General features: G+C 48.1%; 1 long non-coding RNA gene across 3 annotated transcripts in view; it reads left to right on the top strand.

The window, feature by feature from the left end:
* Window positions 1-18730, top strand: part of LOC109248013 (uncharacterized) — a 220984-nt gene that overhangs the window by 104313 nt on the left and 97941 nt on the right. The window contains exon 1 of one of the 3 annotated variants that reach the window (XR_008418302.1): window positions 1877-2140. The exons of the other annotated variants lie outside the window; for them this stretch is intronic. This is a non-coding gene — a long non-coding RNA (uncharacterized LOC109248013). Of the gene's footprint in view, window positions 1-1876; window positions 2141-18730 lie in introns of those variants that run through there. 3 annotated transcript variants of the gene reach the window in all.

Here is an 18730-nt window from a genome sequence, read left to right as displayed (position 1 = left end):
GTACCAGTTATGGAAACATACCTGCCTGTAAGCAGTATAAAATGGCAGGAGGGCCATGAGCAGAGCTCAAGACCAGGACTTGGGTGCAGGGCATTCATTGAGGGGTGGTCGCAAGGAGTAGGAATGAAGGAGCAGACAGAATAAGACAAGGGGAAAATCCAGGAAAGGGTGTTTTCTTGAGGTCACTGCTTTAGAGAAAAGGGCCTCTGGGAAGTGTCCTGCGGGCATTTTCACAAGTCTCTGTCCCCATTGGTCGATGGTTCTCCTGTGGGTGGTCATTCTCCCGTACTTTGCCATGTGCCTGTGAGGACTGAGTGCACTCTTGAGGGTTTTGAGGAAAGCCTTGGAGTTAAGAAGTAGAGAGCTGAGGCGGGCCCTAGGGGTAAGACCCTGCCATATAGCTGAGGGCTAAAACCAGAGGGGAGCTGGGGAGTTGCCCCTGGGGGAAGAGGGACCGGAAGGGGGTGAGAAAGAGATACACCGAGAGCTTCCCCTGGATCTCTGATGTGTTATTTCTTAAGAAAAGGCGTGAAGAAAATATGGTGAAATGTGAATCTGCAAAACAGCTGGATGGTATTTGCACGGGTGTTCGTTATATTATTCTTGATACTTTTCTGTATTCTTCAACTATTTCAAAATAAAAAAAAAAATTAGGCTGCATCAGCATTAATTTGTTTCAGGGGAGCTCTGATTGAATAATTATGCAGAGCAGTTATGTGTCAAATAGTAATACAATTTGCCACCAGTTCTTAAATTAAGTTAATGTACCTAAGTGTAATTTCGATGGAATTTGACTAACAAAATATTGAGTTTTATCCAAAATGTCATGGTTTAATTTTTATTCTAGTTGAGAGATCTCACTTGATAAACTTTCGATTATATTTCCAGTTGTCTTGCCGGAGCACTTTGTAAACAGGGGGTGATTTCTCCATTTTCTGGTTGGGAAAACTGTAACTCAGAGGAATTTAGTAATTCATTCAAGATCACTCGACAGTAGAGAGGTAGGAAAACAATGCAGGAGTTCCGCTCTTTCATTTTAATCTGTCTGTCCCATCCCCGTTTGACCAAAACCTTTGCAAAATGGGTAACGGGACCATCCGGGGAGCATGCGGTGGGGTGGGCACTGTGTGGTTGTCCAGAGTAGACATGCGTGTATTCAGTCAACACAGGGGCATGGGGTGGAGAGGGTGGGACAGAGGGATAGCAGTCTCCTCCTTCAAAAGGTTTAGAATCTGGGGAAGATATGAATAAACATATCAGTCGTATCAGTCCGTCCGTCTCTCCCAAGCGCGAGGCAACGGTCACAGTGGGTGTTGCCTACAGAGCAGTGGTGGCAGCTGTCACCAACCCACAACTGTTTCCTGAATGTCCACTGCGTGCGGGGACTATTGTTAGCGTTGTTCGTTTCCAGACTATCCCAAGATTTCCGAGTTCCACTTAACCTTTCCTTGGATTTGTATGCGCTGTGTTTCGTCCCCTGAGGTCGAAGGCCCCTTGTCCAAGGGCGATTTTGAGGAGCCACCCAACTCAAACCAGAAACCGCACTAACACCCACAAAACCCACTACAGCCCAACCTTGAGTGAACTCCCCTTTGTGAGGCTGCTTTTGAGACTTCGTGGCTCCACTCAAGTCAAACATTTCAAGTGCTTGAACTTGGAACTTGGACTAGAACTTTGTTTGCCGGAAGGAACTCGATCGGCTGTTTAAATGGTCAACGGGTGATACCGCAGAATAAGAGTAGCAGACTTTCGGCTTTTCACATTTATGACTAATGGCAAATGCCGTTTGCACCCCTTGATTTACATGAAAAAAGCTCAGTGCAAAATTACAGCTGAAGGGTGTGTTTTCCTTTCTGCCTCTTCTAACTGAATGGCATTTTAATTGAGGCATTCTTGTGGCACAAAGGCGAGTGGCTTGGCCTCCTCTATATTCTTTCCAGACCCGTCACTGAACTCCAGAATGATTAAACATCCCCTCCAGTCCTACCCCCACCCCAGGAGCTGCACCCTAATTTCCCAAGCCGCTCTCCAGCAGTTGGCCACACCAGGCTTCCATTTGGTCTGTGAGTTGTCCGAGCAGGCAGTGTCAGAACTGGGGAGCTCAGAGTCACAACACAACAGCCAAGTTCACCTGACAGCAGTAAGTTCTCGAGGAGTCCTCAGCAGCTCCGGTGGGGACTCTCAGAGGAAGCTCGGGACCCTAGACGTCTGTGTCTTGATTGCTTCCCGCTTTTGACGTGACACCACATTGTTTTGCCTTTTTCCCCCCTACTTCTGTGGCTACGCTTTCTGTCATCTTGGTGTTCCTCAGCCCACTCTGGCAAAAATTCTTAACTGGGAATGTATGAGTTCTGTGGGCAAATGTTGTTGGTGCCCTAACTGTGTCTGCTGCGCTCTCACCATGGAGCCAGTGTGATGGTTTCCTAGCGTGCCTCTCTGAGTGAGGGTGTTCTTTGGCCACTGGGCCATGCTGTTCTTGAGCCCGAAGGGGTTAGGGACGGGGTGGAGAGTGGGTCCTAGGGGAATAGGGAGGCCAGAGAGTTATTGCCCCCAGGGTGACCCTCAACCAATGAGGGATAGGAGGTGGTGTGTGAATTCCCCAGATTCCTTGCTGGGTGGGTGGGACAAATATAGGGTGTGTTCCACAGAGTTTCCCTCTCTGTGTCTTCTGCGATCACCCCCCAGATTAACCTCTTTATCCAAATCTTTGTCCTAGTGTTTGCTTTTAGAGGAACCCATACTAAGACAAGTTTCTGAAGTTTTGTGCAAATTTGTGTGTAGAGTTGTGGGGGTAAAGAGCCTTTATCAACTTTTCAGAAGGGTCTACGACCCCAAAGAGATCAAGAACCAGTACCTAATCCTTTTTCCCAGGGTCGGGGATCTCATACACTCCTGAGATCCAGACACAGAGAACCAGGTGCTTCCTGTTAGTCCCCTACCGCATGCCTCCCGCCCAGAACTACCATTGGGACACAAGGACCTGGAGCTTCTGGGAAGGTGGTTGCCTGATGACTCAGGTGTCAACCCTCTCCAGGTATCACCTTCAGCTGAGGGGAGCCATAGCACTCAAGGTTCAGCGCTCTCCCCCAAGGTAATCTGCATCCAATGTCTGGGTGATATGGGTAAACAGAGGCCTGGCTCCCTTGCCCAAAGTCCAGGCAACTCTTGTGGGGACCTCCCAGTTCCAGAGCTCCCCGTGAGTTTGGCTAAAGCCTCCACTGAGACTACACCACAGTCCAACTTCTCCCTTCGCCCCATCTTGCTTCATTCCCTTTTTCCCAGCAAGAGTCAATCCTGGGAGCTCTTTGCAATAAACTTCCTGCACTCCAGTTTCCAAATGAGAGTCTGCTTCATGGGGACCTGGACCTGTGACAACCTGGGAATCATCTCTGCCTCTTCTCTTTCCTTAACCATCCCCATACAATTAATCCGTCAATTCATCAGCGCTTGAGTCTTGGCGACTGTCACTTTGGAACATCCCTTGAATGTACCCGTGTTCCCCCACTCCATTCTGATGATCTCAATTATGGCCTGAATGTCTGAGATGGCCCCCAGACTCTCGTGTCGCCTCTCTCAAACCCATTCTTCTCACGGCAGGCAGAGTGACATTTTGTAAAGAGTAAACCTGGTTGCATCAGTACCTTGCTTATAACCCTCCAATGGCTCACTGTTGTCCTAAAGATCAAGTTCTTAACGTGACTTAGACTTTTAAGACCTCCACCCCCTAGGGACCCCTCCAGCATCACGTCTCCCCACTTCCTGGCACGTAGGCATTGTGGCATCAGCCAATCTGGGCAGCTTGCTGTTTCCCCAGTTCACCACAACTTGGGACCCTGGTGCCAGCTCCAGGTACCCCATTTACAGTTTGGTTTTCCACCTCTGCCTAACTCACAGGCATAGGCACATGCCAACACATTGTCCTATTTAGAAGATTTCTCCGACCCCAGCATCCCTGCCAGGGGCCTCCACAGCCCCGCTTTGGTGTTCCACAGTTGGAGCACATCTTAGGTTGGATTTCCCAGAAGAAGACCATTTCCTAGGAAGGAGTTCCAGGAATAACCAGCAGGGAATGGGGGAAACGGGAGATGGAGGGAAGGAAGCCGGGCCGAGGTGTAGTATTAGACTAAGCCCCCCAGAAGGTAGGTAAAATGACCCTGGTGCCAATTTCAACGTGTGGCGTTTTCCCTCACACCAAGCAATTCTCTGCCGCCGGCTGGATATCCTATCATTCAACTCAGTTCTGGCATTGTCGCCTGGAGAGAGAGCATCAGATCCCACAGGGTTAGGACTCTTACTGCCCACCCCACCCCCACCAGCTTCAGACAACAGTTGCACATTCAGCTTGTCACCTGTGCCTCTGACCTGCTAGCCATAAATCAGAGGTTTCCACAGTCCCCTTTACTTAGATTTGGTTAATTTGCTAGAGTGGCACACAGAACTCAGAGAAACGTTTACTCACTAGATCACCGGTTTCTTACAAAAGGATAGAACTCAGGAAGAGCCACATGGAAGAGATGCATAGGGCGGGGTCTGGGGAAAGAACGAGGAGCTTCCATGCCCTCTCCAGGCCTGCCACCGTCCCCGCATCTCCACATATGCACCACGGAAGCTCTCCCAACCCCATCCTTCTGGGTTTCTATAGAGGCTTCGGTACATAGGCGTGATTGATTAAATCATTAGCCATCGGTGATTGATTCAACCTCCAGCCCCTCTCCCCTCCACAGAGGTCAGGGGGTGGGACTGGAAGTTCCAACCCTCTATTCAGAGTTTGGTTCCCCTGGCAACCAGCCCCCAGAATAAGGTGCTTTCTAGTCACCTCATTAACATAACAAGGGACAAATTCTAAGGGCTTTAGGAGTTTCATGCCTGAAATGGGCACCAAGACCAAATATATACTTCTTATTATAAATCGTAGTATCACAATAGGTAAGCGGCTCAGTCGTGGAGCGGGCTCTGGAGACAGTGAGGGCCACCCTTCAGAACTGTCCCACGCAGGGGACAAGGGAGCTGGACTAATTATGCACTTTTATACTTCATATTTATGGAGCGTTTGTACACCCATCAGTCACTGGTTAAGGGGACGGTCAAGAAGAGGAAGGACCGCTCCCAGGCACTTCTGGCTTTCTTTGATGCAGGCAAATCCGGCTCCTGCAGCCGGGGGACGGCCACTCACAAAGGGACGAAGGTGATCTCAGTGTGAATGCAAGCCTGTGAGAGCATTTGCGGGGTAAAGAGGTCTAAGGGAATGTGGGCAGAGACTAGCAGTGTCTACAGCGGGGCTCTCGCCACACTGGGCTGTACCCCTGTCCCACCCCACGAGGCAGGGAGCCCTTGCCGACACGGCCTCTGTATTCATCACGGTCGGCCTAGCCCACAACAGGTGCTCACTAGATGTTTGTGACATGGTTGTGAATGAATGAGTGGATGGATGGATGGATAGATGAAGAATGAGTGAATGAAGAATGAGTGAAGGAACAGGTGGTTCAATCACATTCGCCTCTAACAGACTCTGAAACAGGGAACTTCTATAGCGAGGGCACCAGCAGAGGGGCACAACTTTCCCGCATTTGAAAACAATTTGTCCTTCTTGTGAGAGAGATGCGCCGAAATGCTTAGAAAAAGAGGATCTTATTTCGCAAGGACCCAGGAGGAGTGGGGTTTATGCTTCATGCCACCCACATACTTTACAGAAGTCTCGCTTTTTCCGGTCTAGAGAGGCCTGGTGCCCACAGGCAGCAGGAACATTAAGCGTCACGACGAGAAAGCAATAGATAGTTCTGGATGTCTTCAGGTCTGAGGGCAGCCAGGAGCCATGGTCTGCTAGCCCTGGAAGGGACCTTTGGAAGTTAATCCACCGCCCCCTCTGTCACCTTTAACGCTGTGAGTCTATGCCTATCAAATATCTTTGCCCCGTTTGTGGCTTGCTGTCCCATTTTCTTAATGATGGCTTTTGAGAGCCAAAGTTTTACATTTTGATGAAGTCCATCCCCTGTCTTCCTTCATGGTCTTGCTTTTCTGTTTTTGGTGGTTTCTAGGAATTTTTGCCCACCCACTCCGATGTCACGAAGATGTTTTTATTTGTTTCTGGTACTCTTGTTTTTCAGCTTTTATATTTAGGTCTGTGATCTATTGTTGAAACCCTTTACCCTGAGGACTCAGAGGGACTTTCCACGCTGATGGCCGAGGGGCTGATTCCACACACGGACGAGTGACTCTCCTTACCGGTGCTCTGTTCACCTAGGGGCAGCCTCCAGAAATGCAGTTCTGCATTTTCAGGCATGGGACGCTGGTGCGAATGCAGAGTGGTCGTTTTGACCTTTCCGAGATTGTGCTTTCTTCTGTAAAATGGGCACAATAAAACCTCTCCTGCAGGGGAGTCACCAGCATGATGTGAGGCAGCTTATACAAGAAAGCACTCGGCAGGTCTGACCCGTGGAGGCGGTCACGGAGCAGGGACTACTGTCACTTCTTCTGTGACAGTGGCTCATTGTTATGTTGCCTCAGCAGTATTTGAATGCCATGCCAATGGCCTGGCCGGAGTGTTTTTTTTTTTTTTTTTTTTTTTTTTTTTTTTTTTTTTTAATCTGTGCTGATGGCATGTGTTGGCCCTCTGCAAGTTCATTTGAACCTTTTTAAAAATAGGGCCCCTGCTATATTTGGCAGGTCACTGCTCTGGTATGAAGGGACTTTTAGGGCCATGCTGATGAAGCAGCTGAGCATGGCCCAGGAGCGGCCACCAGTGAGTGATGAGTCAGGACACCTTGGTCACTGCTTCCTGCAATATTTTAAAAATGAGTCCGTGTGGGAACTTTCCACTTATTCTTGGGAATAAGCACGGACGGGAATTACGGGAAGGTCTTAGTCTTTGCTCTGACAGACGATGTGGTCCACATCATCTCTTCCCCAGCCTTCCACAACATCAGACTGTGCCCCTAAGTGAAATAGAGTAGAGGAAACAGGATGGAAGTGCTTACTTTAAGACTTCGATAGTTTTACACTTTGGGCTTCCTTCCTTCCTCATCTTTACCTGTGCAACGGGGCACACCTTCTTGCCAGAACTGCTTCTGGAAAGGGGTGTGTTCATAGTGGGAATTCTGATGGGGTGCCCGGTTTGGTTAGTCCTGTGTACCTGGCCACGACACACAAACCCATTAGTCAAGTTGTGTCCCCTTCTGAGCCTCAGTTTTCTCATCTGTAAGATGGGAACAACCACAATGCCTCACAGACTCGTGTGAGGATTTAGTTGGTTACTACAGATACTTTGAAGAGTGCCACGCACATGGTAGTAGGCACTGCAAGTGCCATCTATCGTTATTGTTTTACGTCACTTGACGTCGCCTCGTTCCTCCCCCTGTGAGTATGTGCGCACACACATTGAGTATCTGGGTGAGTGCTTGGGAGGGTCTTATCTATAGTTTCATTTTTCCTTTGATCAACTGAGTGCCTATTTCGGAAGTCCTTAAGTAGTAGGCAGTTAGCAATTAACAATAGCCAAGATTCCTCTTAACCTTTATTTGATGTACTAAAGTTGTCCTTCCTTCAATGACATTTTGTGGCTTCCCTTCCTTACCCCAAGCAATTTCTGGAGGGCTTTCGGAAGTTTCTGCTGAGTATATCACAAGAACGTCAATCCCTTTCATGTCCTGGTGAAAAGTACCTCTTCAGCATTCTCAGTACTGCGCGCCCTCCTACTCCCAGCCCCATTCCCTCCAGCTGCTCACCCGAGCCTAGTCCCTCTCCTCTCTGAATGTTGTGCAAGCCATCAGCCCATCCAAGTAGTTGGAGAAGTGGGAAAGGTTTAAGCTTGCCATGGAGATGGGGTGGGGGGAGGAGGCCGGTGGTTTGGCCAGGGTCCTCTTGCCCTGGGATGGTGAAGGCGGAGGCTACCTGGTTCCGAAGTCCCACATGTCACCAAACAGGTGCCCAGCAGGGCTGGCTTTGAGGGCCAGTAGCACAGAGCTCTGTGCTCCGAAGTGCCACACGCTCAGAGTTCAATGCTCTGTAGTGGCCATCTTGAAATTCTTCACAATTTTATCATGGAATTTGTACTTTGTAAATGAAGTCCAATGGCAATGGAAGACAATGGTGCTGGGGGCTTGGAGTATCCGTTCACTGTGGTGCCACCCCCTGCTGCCTCGATGGATTCCTGGCTGATTGCTGCCCTGCTTCCACCCTGCGGCCGCCACCACCCTCTGCCCATCTTGGTGTGGGACATAGCTGTGGCCACTTGTGCCCTGGGCTTGCAGTACCGTGGCTCATTTGGAGGGCGACTAGGTAGGGATAAGCTGTGGGTAGGGGTGACAAGTTCGCGGGCAGAAGGGATGCCTGACTCAACTTCCCAGGCCCTGGCTGGGGCGTAGCATGTTGGTCCCGCATTTGTTAGAAGGAGGACCATGGCAGCCAGCGGACAGTGTACATGAGCACGCGCACACACACGCACACACACACACACACCAAGATGGGGCCCTCCGGCCACCTGTGAGGGTCTGCACCCCCCACCCCTGTTTAAAAGACAGCATGACATTAAATAGCAAATAAAACCCACCAGGACAGGTCAAGAGAAAGATTGCAGAAACAAGAGGAAAGCTTTGTATGTTAGGATCTCTAATGACACTTCCCCCCGCTGCTTTTGAGCAAGGACGCTGCATTTTCATTTTGTGCTGGGTCCACAAATTATATGACTAATCCTAGTGCCCAGGTTTAAATCATCTCTGGCTGCTTTGGGGCTCACTCTTTCCCCAAGTCCCAGCTGACGAACAGGGAGGGGAGAGCATGGTGACGTCCCCTCACTGTGTCAAACTGCCAGCTGGGCACGGATGCCCGTCACTTCTATTCACAGCTCATTGACGAGGACCCAGTCTCAAGGTCACATTTAACGGCAAGGGGGAGAAGATCTGGTCAAGTGGGATGTCCAGGGGGAAGAGGTGAATGCCAGCAGCAGGGAGTGCCGGTTGTCTCTGCCCCCCCCCCCCCCCACTTCTCTTGTTGGTAATGATGCCGTCCTCCACCCAGTCGTGAAGGCAGTCACCTCACAGGCCCTTGGCCCCGGTCACTTTATGGCCAATGCCTTCTCAAGCCCTGATAGTTTCATCTTTGCACATTTATTTGACCTGTCCCCTTCTCTCCATCCCCACCCCCACCATCCTAGCTGAAGCTTCACCGTCTCTCGGGGATTTCCAAACACTTTGACCATGCAGCATTATAATTCACAAATTTGGAACATAGGCCCTAAATATAAGTACCTTTGTTTAGAAACGACATCCACACACCTTTGTTTCTCTGAATTGCGGGCCCCTCACACTGATGATCACTGGCCTAGAACCCTGCAAGAGACTTTGCCCTACCCGGTTGCTTCTCCCCTTACCCCGTCTCCTTCATCTACTTATGTCCCCAAAGCCATGCGTTCATTCATCCCCGAATAGTTCTGGAGAGACCAGGGTGTGCTAGCTGCCGTTCCCTGCAATGGGATACACAGGACTGGCAAAGTCCCAGCTCAACTTGGAGCTTATGCTGGTGGCAGTGGTTGGGTGACAGAAATAAACAAAATACATGTGTTAGGTACTGGTGAGTGCTCTGAAGAAAACTGAAGCAGGGAAAGGGGATTGAGAGTGACTAGGGGCGGGGATGGCAGGGCGCTATTTTAGAAAAGGCTTTGCTGATGAGGTGACATTTGAGTCCCAAATGAATAGAGGTTGAGAGCTGCCCAGCAATCTGGGAAGGCAGAGGGCACAGTAAGTGCAAATGGTCTACCGGTGAAGTGTCCACAGCTTGGGCAGGGGACAGCAAGGAGACCCGTGGGCTGGAGCACAGGGAACAAGGGAAGCAAGGGAGGAGCCGGGCAAGGGCCAGTTCCTGCAGAACCTTGTAGATGGTGGTACAGACTTTTTATCGTGTTCTGAGGATGGTGGAAAGACCCTGGATGGTTCCAAATAGAGGGAGGGCGTGATCAATTTTACGGTTTAGAAGGATCACTGTGGCTGTTTCATGGAGAACAGACTTTTGAGGTAGGTAGGGGCAGGGGAGGAAACAGGGTGGCCACTTGGAAAGTGATTTCAGGCAGCAGGTGAGAAGTGATAGTGGGTGACAACAGGCTGGTAGCAGCAGGAGTGGGGAAATGGTCAGATTTGAGTTGTTTTTGAGGGCGGGGCTAATTCCGATCGCGTCTCCTTCACACTCCAAACACTTTGATGATGGCTTCCTACTGCCCTTGCTCTTGAGATGAAGTCCCAAATTGCTAACAAGGTCTATAGGGCTCAGCCTAACTACCTCTCCACCTGGTACAGTATTCCCTCTCGATCACCCCTATTTTTATTGCTCAACTCATCTACTGGGTGTTCTTCTTCCCTGACTCCTTAAAAAAAAAATTTTTTTTAATGTTTTCATTTATTTTTGAGAGAGAGAGAGAGAGAGAGAGAGCCAGAGCACAAGCCAGGGAGAGGCAGAGAGAGAGAGAGAGACACAGAATCTGAGGCAGGCTTCAGGCTCTGAGCTGTCAGCACAGAGCCCGAAGCGGGGCTTGAACTCATGAAGTGCAAGATCATGACCTGAGCTGAAGTCGGAAGCTCAACCGACTGAGCCACCCAGGTGCCCCTCCCTGACTTACTTCTTACTCTCTTTTCAGACTCTCCCTCAATCCTCAGTCCCTCAGAGGACAGTCCTGTGACCTCCCTCACCACCGGCTGGCATTGTGCTGGCCTTCCCAGTGCCATCCGCTCACCCATTCTCGGTCTCCCCTAGCGGACTGCAAACTCCAAGCAGACCAGGATTCCATTGCCCTTGTCGTTGTGCCTCTTGCCCCAGTGCAGTGCCCAGTGCATAGTAAACCCAATACCTATTGTTGAACAGATATGCAAATGAGGAAGTGTAGATGGAATAGATATGCAGATGAGGAAGTGTAGATGGAAGAAACAGAGGTGCTTCAGGCAGAGCAGTGTGCCTCCCTGCCACGGGGAATACACCGAAGGAGCTCAGGGACGAGGCAGCACTTTCAAGGGCACTCATTCTAGCGATTGGGTTGGTGTAGATCTGTGCCCTGATGTTGAGCATAGGGCGGGGCTGCGATCCCACTTGAAGTCACAAGCTGACAGAGGCCCGTGGCATACATTATAACTTGTGTTTTACTTGTATCGCGGCTCGTGTAGGGAATAGGAGAAGAAAATGATTCATTCTTGCTTCCACTGTCTTACCAAACATGATTTTGCAGATAGCTCTTTCTCGCTTCTGGATGAAATCTCAGGCAGGGCCCACGGGTTTTCAATCCCCTTCAGTCTCAAGTGCAGTCTAATTTCAGTAAGTAAAACATCCCATCCTGTCTAACCTCAAAATTTCAGTCTTTCATTCAATTTCAAGCACCTTCCCTCCCTCTCCCCCTGCTCCAGCCTGTCTCGGACTGGGATGTATGCAGGGGAAGGGAGGGGTGCAGTGATGTCCTCTGTCTCCCCTTTCCCTCCTGTCCTCGTCTCCCCCAGTCTCTACTGGCCAGCATCAGTCCCCTGGTAGTGCGTGCATAGGAAGGGGCAGAGGACGGGGGAGGGAGCCCCTCCCTGGACTTGTATAGCTGCTACTGGCCAAGGGGCTTCTAGGATGTGAAGATGTTCAAAGCTGACTCAGTATGGCAGCTCTTCTGGTCCCTCAGAGACTTTGCATTACTGTGCAAATTACTTTGCATTACTGGTGACTCTCTCACCAGCAGTCTCTTCTTCGAGTCACCATCCTCTGGCTAGCTTCTACCTCAGGCTCCTCGCTTGAATACAGTCCATACCTTGATGGGGTTAGCTGCCCTACATGTGGTCCTTCCGGGCCGAGCCCTCTTGGGACCATTCAGTCCAGACTCCTTCCAGGGGCCACATGTGGCCTGGAGAAATGCACGTGCACCCCAGATCCCTCCAACAGTGTGATTCTTGGGGCAGTCGCCTCTCCTTACACTATCCCCTGCTTAGTCACAGGTTCTCACTTTGGTACTTCCCCAGGAGGGAGTCTCTTTATGTCCCTCAAGCTTCAGGGGCATAGGTCGGCCTCTCAGTGGTTCTCATAAAGCCCTTACCACTTGGTTGAAGGTCAAGGGAAAGTACCCCATTCCACTCACAGTGGTCGGGGCACCAGAATTGCACCCGCTCTCTCCCCACCTTCAACTTCGAATGAGTCGCTTGGCTTCTCCAATATGGCCTGGAGTTGGGCAATAGCAGGGTGACCCCATAGTCTATCATCTAGAAAGGGTCAGCTTTCTTTGGTTTGGAGTTGTTTTATTTTTTCACTTCATGTGAACTTTTTATTGAAGTGTAACATTCATTCAGCAAAATGGACAAATCATAAGTGTACAGCTGATGAGTGAATATACCTGTGTAATCAACATATAGATTAAAAAAACCCAGAACATTCCTAGCACCTTAGAAGCCCCTTCATGTTACTGCCAGTCATTACCCTTCCCTCGGGGGGTAACCACTGTCCTGACTTTTAGAACTACAGGTTTACTTTACATACCAGGAAAATTTTGAGAGTGAAGGGGGCCATGTGGCACCTTGTCCCCTACAATGGCTGCCATCAGTTCCTTCTCTTCCTGTAAACACATGCCACGTCTCCCTTAAGAGGAGGTAACCATTCTTTATACTCCCTTGAATCTGGGCTTATCTGTGACTACTTTGACCGGTAGAATATTGGAGGTATGATGTTTTGCCAGTTATGGGTCTAGGCTTTAAGGGGACTGGCAGTTTCTAGTTCTAGCCTTGACCCCAAGAGTCCATAAAAACGTTCAGGCTACTCTGCTGGAGAGAGAGGCCACGTAGAGGAGCACTGAGATGTCAGACATGTGAATGCAGGAGCTGACCTTGAATGTTTAGCCCAGCATAACCTTCAGCTGACTCCTGCCCCAGCTGCCATCTGACTACAAATGCTCAGATTCTCACTCTTGGATCTTTAAGCAGAAAGTCTCTTTGGTTCTCAGTTCCTGTAACCCACCCAGGTGCAGACACTGTGACTCCCCAGAGCAAAATTATTCACTAAATCCTTTTGCCTTTCCCCCAGCTGTCTTCTGCCTCCTCAAATAAGCCTCGACTCTCATTTTCTGCCCAGAGCTTTGGCCTGGAGACCATTCTGTTCTTCTCCCATAAAGCAGAGGCAAGTCTTGTTGACTGATGGCAATTAACTATAACGAGGATGCCTCAATTGTAACGTGGACACCGAACACAGGATTTCATCTGCTCAGAAGCAGACAAAAGTCATCCAAATGACAGACTGTGGTATGAAGCTCAGTGATGCCAGGCTTCTGCACAGAGACTCAGAGCAGCTCTTAGGAGGTTAAGTGTAATGTCATGGGAGAAGGGCAAATAAAGAGTGCCTGCTGGCTCTACTCTGGCCCTATCCTACTTCCCCTCCACCCTCCCTGCCTGGCTGCCAGGCAACTGCCCCCAGAATACTCCAGGACAGAGGAAACTAAGGAAGACTTAGCCAAGGCTGGATGGGAACCAATGGTAGAATCATTTGTACTCATCCACTGGAGAAGAGCCATTTCTCCTTTCTGCAAACTATGGGTGTGCCTTTTTTTTTTTTCTTTTTAGGCTCTGATCTGAGGTCACATCTCTAGGTTTTTACCATCAGGCTCTCTCTTGTAATTGAGACTTCTTCTTATGTAGCTTTTCTTCCCCCCAAATTGTGTAAAAACGACAGCTTAACTGTGAGAGAAAGATGCAAATAGAAGCAGGGTATCAGCAGTTATCGGGATCTGTCCTTCCATACTGTCAGGCAGGAGATGTCATATCAATCCCTATTCAGTGGTGCTGTTGACATTCTGAATCCATGACCATGTCACTTGGAACTTTCTTTTATTTGAATTACAGAACTTATCATTTATCAATATTTACATGCCTTGCAGAATGCGGCTATAACAAGTCATATCCTAGCAGGGGAGCAATTCACATCCAGAGTTCATTTGGCATTTTATCACCGGTTACACTTTCTACAAAGCAAACACTTTGCCCACACTGCGCCAATGATTTGAAGTATTGTGATTGCTTAAGGTGCCTGTTGTACCACGTGTATTTGTACTCTTGGATGTGTTTCGCCGATTTTCCTACTATCTGAAATAATCCTTCTGAACCTTCTCTGAAAGACATGCCAGTAATGCGAACACGGAATAAAGGAAAGGACAATGGCTAAATCGCGTTTCAATGATCTATTGCTATGTAGTAAACCACTATGAAATTTGGTGGCTTAAGACAACAATGACTTACTACATTTTATGATTCTGTGTGTTGGCGGGACTTAGCTGGGCAGTTCTCTTCTCCGTGGTATTGGCTACAGTCACTCATGTGGCAGTGGGAGCTGTCAATTGCGACGCCTCTGTTCTCCCCACGGCCTCCTCATGTTATTCACTTGGACTTTCTTAACAGCAAAGTGGTCTCAGGGTCTCTAGAAAAGGGAAGTAGAAGGTGCTAAGTGAAAGGAACAGCATGTACATGAAGAATGGGAGAAGCTGTAGATACCCATCTTCAGTGGTAGTTTTCCAACAGCAAGAAAGGGAAGAGGTAAGGAAATGATGAAGGAAATTAAGAAAAAAATGAAACCCACAGAAACTGCGGAAAGAAAACGCAAGAATGTAATGGGGATATTCTTCATATGTTCATTCATTCACGTGTAGATGCCCAACATTTCACATCATGTCTGACACATAGAAGGCCCTTCGTTAATGTTTGTTCAGTGAATGAATCTGATGAAGTTTCTGTGGCAGTGATTGGCTAATTATGCACCAAACCAATTCCTTTTCTTCATGGACACATGAACAGACTTTACTTCCCAGCCTCCCTTGTGGTTAGGAATGGCCTGTGAGTCGTAGCTGATGGAAATGGGTGGAAGCACCATTTCCATGTCTGACCCATACACACTTCTCAGATGGTGTCCTTCATGCTCTCTCCCCCTTCTGGATTCCTGGAATAGAGACAAGCTCCAGGGTGACCTTGGAAGCCATTTTGAAGATAGTTAAGCAACAAGATGGAAGGAGTCTGGTCCCTGCATCACCACTTTGAGGAGCATTGTCTGATCAGGAACACCCACATTACATGGCAATATTTAAGCAATTACTAACCTGGTCTGTATGAAGCCAGTGACATCTTAGGGTTCGTTGGTTATGGCAACCAGTGTTATCTGAACTAACACATCTTTATCTCTCAACCCTACTACCATTTTGAGGGCTACAATCAATTTCAAATTCCTTAGAACTGGTGTTGTTAAGCTCTAGTTGGTGTAATGAAAAGTATATTTGGAACCACACTGAAGTAGGCAGACTTCTAAATGGCCCCCGATAATTCCTGCCTCTTGGAATTCACATCTTTATATAATTCTCTTCCCTTGAATGTGGATGCACCTAATGACTTGTTTCTAACCAAGAAAATGCGGCAAAGATGATGGGAGGTCACTTCCATGATTAGGTTACAAAAGATCGTGACTTCCCTTTTGCTAGCAGACTCTCTTGGTGCCTTTGATGAAGCAAACTGCCATCTGGGAGAGGTCTATGTGGCAAGGCATTGAGAATGACCTCCATCCAGTGGCCAATAAGCAACTGAGGCCCTCAGTGCAACAGCCCTCAAGGAACTAGAACCTCTCAAGAACTATATAGATGAGTTTGGAAATGGACCCTTCTGCAGTTGAACCTTGAGAGGAGAGCACAACCTAGGCCAGTATCTTGATTGCAGCCTTATAAGAGACTCTGGGACAGAACATAGTCAACTAAGATGTGGCCAGACATACTACTAACGTAGCTGTTTTATAGTTGGATAGTTGTGGCCCGAAATACAACTAATACACTCACGTACCTGCATTTTACTCTGGGGTTTACCCACAATCTGTTGACGCTGCTGGTAACCTTGTAGTTTTTTGGTTTTTTTTTTAGTTTTTTTTTTTAACGTTTATTTATTTTTGAGACAGAGAGAGACAGAGCATGAACAGGGGAGGGGCAGAGAGAGAGGGAGACACAGAATCTGAAACAGGCTCCAGGCTCTGAGCTGTCAGCACAGAGCCCGACGCGGGGCTCGAACTCACAGACCGCGAGATCATGACCTGAGCCGAAGTCGGCCGCTTCACCGACGGAGCCACCCAGGCGCCCCTAACCTTGTAGTTTTAAGTAGGTAATCTTAGAGACAAATATATGCCTAAGTCTTTCTGGCTTCCATTTGCATTTTTAAACTCTGAACTTCTGGAAAAATTGCCCTCTCACACAACTCTGGTTACCTAATCCATTATTTACTATGAAGGGACTGCTACATGATTGTTTAAAATCTGTTTGGTTTGGTGTTTGAAATTGTTGTAGGGAAATGTCTGTCAGAAGAGAAACAGATAGGCAGGCAGAACTGAAACATGAGTGTTGTGTTCCAAATGACCTAGGTTAGAGAAATCTGGAACATTCTACATCCATCTGAAACACAGCAAAACAACAGATGCTCAAAAAATAACAGGGTAACTCTAGGCGAGTTATTTGTGCGTTCATCCTGATCAACAGCCTCGTTTCAGGAGATGAGTTAAAGTCTGTGGAAAAAGGCATGGAGCAGCCTATAGGCGAAAGAGAGAAAAAGACAAGTAAATACATTTGGAAGATCTGGCAGTGAGACAACTATTGACTGAAGCTGGGGAGAAGCTGACCCTCCGGACGGAACTTGTCCAGTTAGTTCCCTGACACTGACCCTGACGTGGAAGCCGTATCTGTTACCCTACTTCCAAAGTTTCTTTTCTCTGTAGTTAGAAATATTGTTTTGCTTCCATGTCTCTATTGAATGTGTTGGGGGCGGGGGAGGAGAGCTAGAAATGAGGGCCACATGATTTCAAGCAAAACAAAAGGGAAGCATTTTTCATATCGGAAGTGAAAATTAGGTGTTTAAAAAGCAAATTCAAGGCCTGCTGTACTCACTGATGCTGCCTACCTGATCCCAGAAGGCATTTGATTAGGAGCCCTTGAATTAACCTTTCTGCCCTTACCTATCTTCATCTAAATAAAGGAATAAAGGTAGTTGAGCCTTATAGTCTATGGTTTCGCTAAAGTTTTATGACTCAGTGGCTCTTCGGGTGGAAATTTCAGGCCAGAAAAAAATAAAATAAAAACTATGGAGAAGGGTTACTTTAAAAGGAGGAAGATTTCTGATTGGAAGAAAAAAACCCCTTTCTAATTAATTTGAATGATGATGCTGTAGGGCAAGTCGAAATTACGCTCGATGGTGAGGATCCAACCTAACTGTGCTTTTAATACAATCCTGATATCATTCTTGTTTGGCTAAGCAAAAGGGAACTTTCCCTGTTCCGACAGCTGAGTCTCATCCTAAGAAAAGATCAACTGGAATCAGTCTCTTCCCCAGTGACTTGGCGTTTCTCAAGCGCTGAGTCACTTGGAAGAGACCGAGGGTGCTGAAAATATCCAGTCCACCAGGCTTTGAAATAGCAAAGTATCTCTTCAGTATGACACTAGTCTGTGAGCGGATCCCAGCATGAGTTCTTGCAAAGAGAGTTTGTTGAGGTGTCTGTTGGACCTCTTTATATTGCATTACCCATAGTCCTTTAAAAACCAAACTCAAGATCACACTATTTTATTTTTCCTCTCAATTTTTGTTTCGACCTCTCCAAACAGCCCATATTCCCCAGATATTTAGACGTATAAAGTCTTTGAGTGTCTATAGTCGGTTGGTTACCAAGTATTGAACTGCTGACCTTACTGGAGGATTCATTCTTGTTGCTCTTCTCGCTCCACTCAGCACACTTCCATGCCTTGTTCTAACCTGAGGTTCCATTTACAACCCATATGCAAGTACCTTCTGGATGTAACTCTCCTGTCACTTATGTTAAACCATCCTTCCGCTTCAATCACCTGCAGGTGCCTCGAACGCAACATGCCTCAGAGCAGAATTCATGATCTCACATTCAAGCTCTTCTTCCTGACTTTGGTATTCTGGTGAATGGCCCCATCTTGGACCAGGATGTCCCCCACGACTCTACACCCAGTTACTATGCTCTGGTGATTTTCCTTTTAACTGTTTCTTGTATCTATCACCTCCCCTCCCACTCTTCCTTCTCTAGTTCAACCCTTGTAATCTCTGGACCTATGCCATTACTGTGGACCCCTGAACTTCCCCATGCCATATAACCCCAGGATGAGGGTAAAAATGAGGGCAAGAACATCTGTTACAAAATTGCCTTTCTCAGGGTGCCTGGGTGGCTCAGTTGGTTGAGCATCCAACTCTTGATTTCAGCTCAGGTCATGATCCCAGGGTCAGGGTCGGGCTCCCTGCTGAGCATGGAGCTTGTTTAAGATTCTCTGTCTCGCTCTCTCTCTCTCTCTCAATCTCTCCCCCCTTCCCTTCCGCTCTGCCCCTCCCCTGCTTGCGCAAGGAAAAAAAAATAAAGTTGCCTTTCTCTTGCCCTTCCCCTGACCATCTACCGGAATGCCAGATCTCAAATGAGTTCTAAACTGTTTCAGTATTCTCCAGGGAGTGTTTCACATGCAGTCTGGGCACCAGTTTTCTTGGCTATTCCAAAAGTGTTGCCATTTTCCTGTTCTCCTTGTTCTAGTGATCTGCATTGTCATTATTGCCAAAAACAGCAGATATGTCACTGCTGCTGGTGACTACCAATTCCCAAGGCCTTGCCCACTGAACCCACTGAGGCGTGGCCATTGCTGCCGATGCCAGAACCCAGGGCATTGTTACTCATCCCTGTCTGCTAAAAGCCAAGTTCTTGTTGCCCCATGGGTATTCATGTT

This window comes from Panthera pardus, unplaced genomic scaffold (genome assembly GCF_024362965.1).
Source record: "Panthera pardus isolate Hobbes unplaced genomic scaffold, ASM2436296v1 HiC_scaffold_27, whole genome shotgun sequence".
Taxonomy (NCBI): domain Eukaryota; kingdom Metazoa; phylum Chordata; class Mammalia; order Carnivora; family Felidae; genus Panthera; species Panthera pardus.
The sequence above is the reverse complement of the archived record's forward strand: the minus strand, read 5'-3'. Positions and strand labels throughout refer to the sequence as shown.